Here is a 6310-nt window from a genome sequence, read left to right on the forward strand (position 1 = left end):
AAAATCTTCTTTTTTCAGCTCCATAGAAGGGCAAATAAAAATCCATAATGACAGTCGCAATAAAAAAAATAAAAAAAAAACCAAACGCAAAAAAAAAAAAATCCATCTTCACCCATGGAGGGCTCCGCACAGCCTGAGCTCTGCAGGGCGGGGAAGGCTTATAAAGCCTTTTCCTGCCCTGCAATTAGGATAAGAACACTTATTTTAAGCCAATCAGAGTGCTCTGTGTCATTTTACACAGCGTGGTAAAATTCCAAGGAACTTTCCCATGCTGTGTAAAATGACTCATAACACACTTATTGGATGGCTTGAAATCCAGCCAATCAGAGTGCTCTGTGTCATTTTACACAGCGTGGGAAAGTAATTTGACTCATAACTCTTTGATTGGTTACTTTCAATCCACCAATCAGAGTGTTGTTATGAGTAAAATTACACAGCGTGGGAAAATTCAAAATAACTTTCCCACGCTGTGTAAAATGACACAGAGCATTCTGATTGGTGGATGTCAAGCTAACCAATCAGAGTGCTGTGACAGGTAAATGTAGAGACTTACCTGTCAGCCTCTTCATTTACCTGTCAGAGCACTCTGATTGGATGGCTTAAACCCACCAATCAGAGTGCTCTGAGCCTAATTGCAGGGCAGGGCAAGGCTTTATACGCCTTCCCCCGCCCTGCAGAGCTCAGTCTATATAGGTCAGCAATACTACCAAGAGGCAGAGAGAAAGGATAGACTTGTGTATTACTGGACCTTATGTCGGGCTTAAAGGAGCACTATAATACCAGGAAAACAAACTCGTTTTCCTGGCACTATAGATTTATTAGATCCCCCCCTCCCGCTGGGTTGAAGGGATTAAAACCCCTTCAGCCACTTACCTTAATCCAGCGCTTGGCTCCCTCAGCGCTGGTGACCTCTCCTCACCCTGCCGACGTCAGCTCCAAACGCGCATGCGTGGCCAGAGCCGCACTCGCATTCAAACTGCCCATAGGAAAGCATTACTCAATGCTTTCTTATGGACGTCAGCGTGTCCTCAATGTGATTTTCGCATTGAGGATCGCGGGAGAGGCCTCTAGTGGCTGTCAAGGAGACAGCCACTAGAGCATGCATGTCCAACCTTTTGGCTTCTCTGGGCCACATTGAGTGTTGAGAAATTTTCTCGGGCCGCATATAAAATATATACTATAGTTAAGGTATATAAGTAATAAAAAGTAATTTAGTTTTTTATATTTTTCATTATAAAATGTAAAAAAAAACAAAAAAAAACTTACATGGCTAATAATAATAAACGCCTCTAATCACAGAACACGTTTAGGTAGGTTCAAATATTATATATTGTGGCAAATTGCCACAACCTGACATGTGCAGCAGGCTGCGACGTTAGCACTGCACTGTCCCCTCCCGACGCACTACGCCCTTCCCTACACAGCATTTTTATTGTTTCTACCGGTCCTATGCAGTCCGCGCTCGAGCATCGCGCAATTGAGTCACAAACGCAAAATAATAATTATTGATGGGATCCAGTGGCAGAACTAATGAAGAGAGGGCCAAAAGGCAGATAGATCCCCATTTCTTATACAAATCCCACAATGCTTTTCTTGGTGGGGATCTACCATGTAGCCATCCTTCCAGAACTGCATTTGCGAGCAGAGTTTGTGTTTGCATGTAAACATGTTTTGTGTGTTTTAATTTAATGTATGTATGAATTTGTGTGAAGTGTTGGCATTTGAATGCAGTTGTATGTTTAAATGTACTGTTGCTATTTAAAAGTAGTGGTGTACTTGTATATAGTGTTTGTGTTGTAGATATGATTAGTGTTTGTGTTTTTAATATGTTTGTATGTAGAGCTGGCGTTTGCTGTGATTTACACACATACACTGCCCCGCACATGCACACTGAAACACGCACTGACACATACACACACATACACACACATAAATATATATATACACGCACAGTGGTAACACACACTAATAACACAGGCTGGTAACGCACACACTGATGTAATGCACACTGATAACACACACCCTGATGTAACGCACGCACATAAAACACACTTATGTAATGCACACATTAATGTTACGAACACACTGATAACACATACACATTCTGGTAACACACACTGATAACACACACCCTGATGTAACGCACACACATAAAACACACTGATGTAACGCACACATACACACCAATAACACACTCTGGTAATCCACACACACTAATAACACATTCTGGTCACACACACTAACAACACACTAACAACACACTCTGGTAACACACACACACTAACAACACACTCTGGTCACACACACACTAACAACACACTCTGGTAACACACACACACACTAGCAACACACTCTGGTCACACACACACTAACAACACACTCTGGTCACACACACACACTAATAACACACTCTGTCAGGGGAAGGACAATAGGTCCGCCCCTTTCAAGTATTTTAGGGCCCCCACCCACCGCTCAGGGGTGGGGGGAGGACAATAGGTCCCCCCCTTTCAAGAAATTTAGGGCCCCACCCACAGCTCTGGGGTGGGGGCCGGGGGGAGGACAATAGGTTCGCCCCTTTCAAGTATTTTAGGGCCCCCACCCAAAGCTCAGGGGTGGGGGCCAGGGGGAGAACAATAGGTCCCCACCTTTCAAGAAATTTAGGGCCCCACCCACAGCTCAGGGGTGGGGATCAGGGGGGAGGACAATAGGTCCCCCCCCTTGAAGTATTTCAGGGCCCACACCCACCACTCAGGGGTGGGGGCCGGAGGGAGGACAATAGGTCCCCCCTTGATGTAATTAAGGGCCCCCACCCACTACTCAGGGGTGGGGGCCAGGTGGGGGGCAATAGGTCACCCTTTGAGTTTAAAAGCCCCCCACTCGCGGCACGGATGGGGGCTCGGGAGGGGGCCCCGTTTTTTTGTTTTTGTTTATTTTTTAAACAGTGAGCAGCCACAGGCTGCTCACTGTTTAATAGACATGCCAGTACTCGCGGTATAGCAAGTAGGGGCAGAATGTACTAATACTAAGTAATTTTTACTTAGTATTAGTAGATTTGGCTGAAAGACCAATTTAGGTCTTTTAGCCTTTTGGTAGATAGCTCCCTAATACCGTGGAATTAGGGAGTTATCTACTAAGCGGCTGCAAAAGAACATCCGAAGTCCCAAAATTCTGATGTCCAGAAGGTCCGAAGTACCGAAGTTCTGAAGTGTTGAAGTGCCGAACTAAACCGAAGTGCCGAAGTCCCGAATTTCGGAATGCCGAACCGAAACGATTTTTTTCCCCATGCACATCCCTACTTCCAGGTTACGTATTCTCTGACCAAGTATTAGTACAGTATATTAACAACATATTTGCCATGTTTTCTGTAATATGGTCTGCTTTTTGCCACCTTAAAAATAACCTTGGGTGGACCCTCTTTATTTTACAGGCCTACCAGTATCGTCGGTTCCGGCATACCTAAACCGACGTTTTCCATTCTGTATTATGCTATTCCTATATTGCTCTCTATCACTTTATACTGCTTTTTTGCCCCTAACACAAATATATATATTTATTTTATATATATATATATATATATATATATATATATATATATATACAGGGAGTGCAGAATTATTAGGCAAGTTGTATTTTTGAGGATTAATTTTATTATTGAACAACAACCATGTTCTCAATGAACCCAAAAAACTCATTAATATCAAAGCTGAATATTTTTGGAAGTAGTTTTTAGTTTTAGCTATTTTAGGGGGATATCTGTGTGTGCAGGTGACTATTACTGTGCATAATTATTAGGCAACTTAACAAAAAACAAATATATACCCATTTCAATTATTTATTTTTACCAGTGAAACCAATATAACATCTCAACATTCACAAATATACATTTCTGACATTCAAAAACAAAACAAAAACAAATCAGTGACCAATATAGCCACCTTTCTTTGCAAGGACACTCAAAAGCCTGCCATCCATGGATTCTGTCAGTGTTTTGATCTGTTCACCATCAACATTGCGTGCAGAAGCAACCACAGCCTCCCAGACACCGTTCAGAGAGGTGTACTGTTTTCCCTCCTTGTAAATCTCACATTTGATGATGGACCACAGGTTCTCAATGGGGTTCAGATCAGGTGAACAAGGAGGCCATGTCATTAGATTTTCTTCTTTTATACCCTTTCTTGCCAGCCACGCTGTGGAGTATTTGGACGCGTGTGATGGAGCATTGTCCTGCATGAAAATCATGTTTTTCTTGAAGGATGCAGACTTCTTCCTGTACCACTGCTTGAAGAAGGTGTCTTCCAGAAACTGGCAGTAGGACTGGGAGTTGAGCTTGACTCCATCCTCAACCCGAAAAGGCCCCACAAGCTCATCTTTGATGATACCAGCCCAAACCAGTACTCCACCTCCACCTTGCTGGCGTCTGAGTCGGACTGGAGCTCTCTGCCCTTTACCAATCCAGCCACGGGCCCATCCATCTGGCCCATCAAGACTCACTCTCATTTCATCAGTCCATAAAACCTTAGAAAAATCAGTCTTGAGATATTTCTTGGCCCAGTCTTGATATTTCAGCTTGTGTGTCTTGTTCAGTGGTGGTCGTCTTTCAGCCTTTCTTACCTTGGCCATGTCTCTGAGTATTGCACACCTTGTGCTTTTGGGCACTCCAGTGATGTTGCAGCTCTGAAATATGGCCAAACTGGTGGCAAGTGGCATCTTGGCAGCTGCACGCTTGACTTTTCTCAGTTCATGGGCAGTTATTTTTCGCCTTGGTTTTTCCACACGCTTCTTGCGACCCTGTTGACTATTTTGAATGAAACGCTTGATTGTTCGATGATCACGCTTCAGAAGCTTTGCAATTTTAAGAGTGCTGCATCCCTCTGCAAGATATCTCACTATTTTTGACTTTTCTGAGCCTGTCAAGTCCTTCTTTTGACCCATTTTGCCAAAGGAAAGGAAATTGCCTAATAATTATGCACACCTGATATAGGGTGTTGATGTCATTAGACCACACCCCTTCTCATTACAGAGATGCACATCACCTAATATGCTTAATTGGTAGTAGGCTTTCGAGCCTATACAGTTTGGAGTAAGACAACATGCATAAAGAGGATGATGTGGTCAAAATACTCATTTGCCTAATAATTCTGCACTCCCTGTATATATATATATTATAACACATAGTCAATAAGGAGTTCAGGAATCAGACACCAGGAAGTCAATCAGGAAAGCAGTATTATCAGCTAGGATAAGGGAGCAAGGAAAATAACCAAGCACTGACTGGGGGGCGTGCAGGGTTTAAATAGGGAGACACTCACATGACTGGCCACCTCCTCCCAGTAGGCGGAGCAAGCAGGATCAATAAAAGGAGGTCAGGGACTCAACGCCATTTTGGCTTTCATCACAGTCCCTGACCTGCCTCCCCTTATCAGATCCACATCTCGTGTCCCCCCCATGACCAGAACGCAGAGTCCGCGTGGTGGCTGCCAATTTGGTGGTCGCCGCGGACTTCTGTGGCAAGAGGGAGAGAGGGTGCCGCTGGAGAGCTGTGACTGCTGCCGCTCCACCAAGAGGAAGCTGTGGGCGCCCAGGAGCGGGTAAGTAACCGGCTGTGCCGTGAGAATCTGTTACATCTTGGCATTTTGGAGGGACTTAAGTACAAGCAAGTGTAAGTAAATGCAATGGACACAATTTTCTTTAGGTTTTCCCACTGTTTGCTGACTGTCTAAATGTCAAAACTTAAAGGACCACTCTAGTGCCAGAAAAGCATACTTGTTTTCCTGGCACTAGAGTGCCCTGAGGGTGCCCCCACCCTCAGGGACCCCCTCCCGCCCGGCTCTGGAAAGGGGAAAGGGGTAAAAACGTACCTTTTTCCAGCGCTGGGCGGAGAGCTCTCCTCCTCCTCTCCGCCTCCGTTCCTCCCCGTCGGCTGAATGCGCACGCGCGGCACGAGCTGCGCGCGCATTCAGCCAGTCACATAGGAAAGCATTCATAATGCTTTCCTATGGACGCTTGCGTGCTCTCACTGTGATTTTCACAGTGAGAATCACGCAAGCGCCTCTAGCGGCTGTCAGTGAGACAGCCACTAGAGGATTAGGGGGAAGGCTTAACTAATTGATAAACATAGCAGTTTCTCTGAAACTGCTATGTTTATAAAACAATTAGTTAACCCTAGCTGGACCTGGCACCCAGACTGATACCGGAGAAACTGACGGAAGCCAAGCACAGAGAGATGGACACAGGTTTCTTCAGGAAGGAAGAGATTCTTTATTGGATCACCGATCGGGACTCAGAGGGACTAGCGTCACCAAAATACAGC

Source organism: Pelobates fuscus, chromosome 1, assembly GCF_036172605.1.
Source record: "Pelobates fuscus isolate aPelFus1 chromosome 1, aPelFus1.pri, whole genome shotgun sequence".
NCBI lineage: Eukaryota > Metazoa > Chordata > Amphibia > Anura > Pelobatidae > Pelobates > Pelobates fuscus.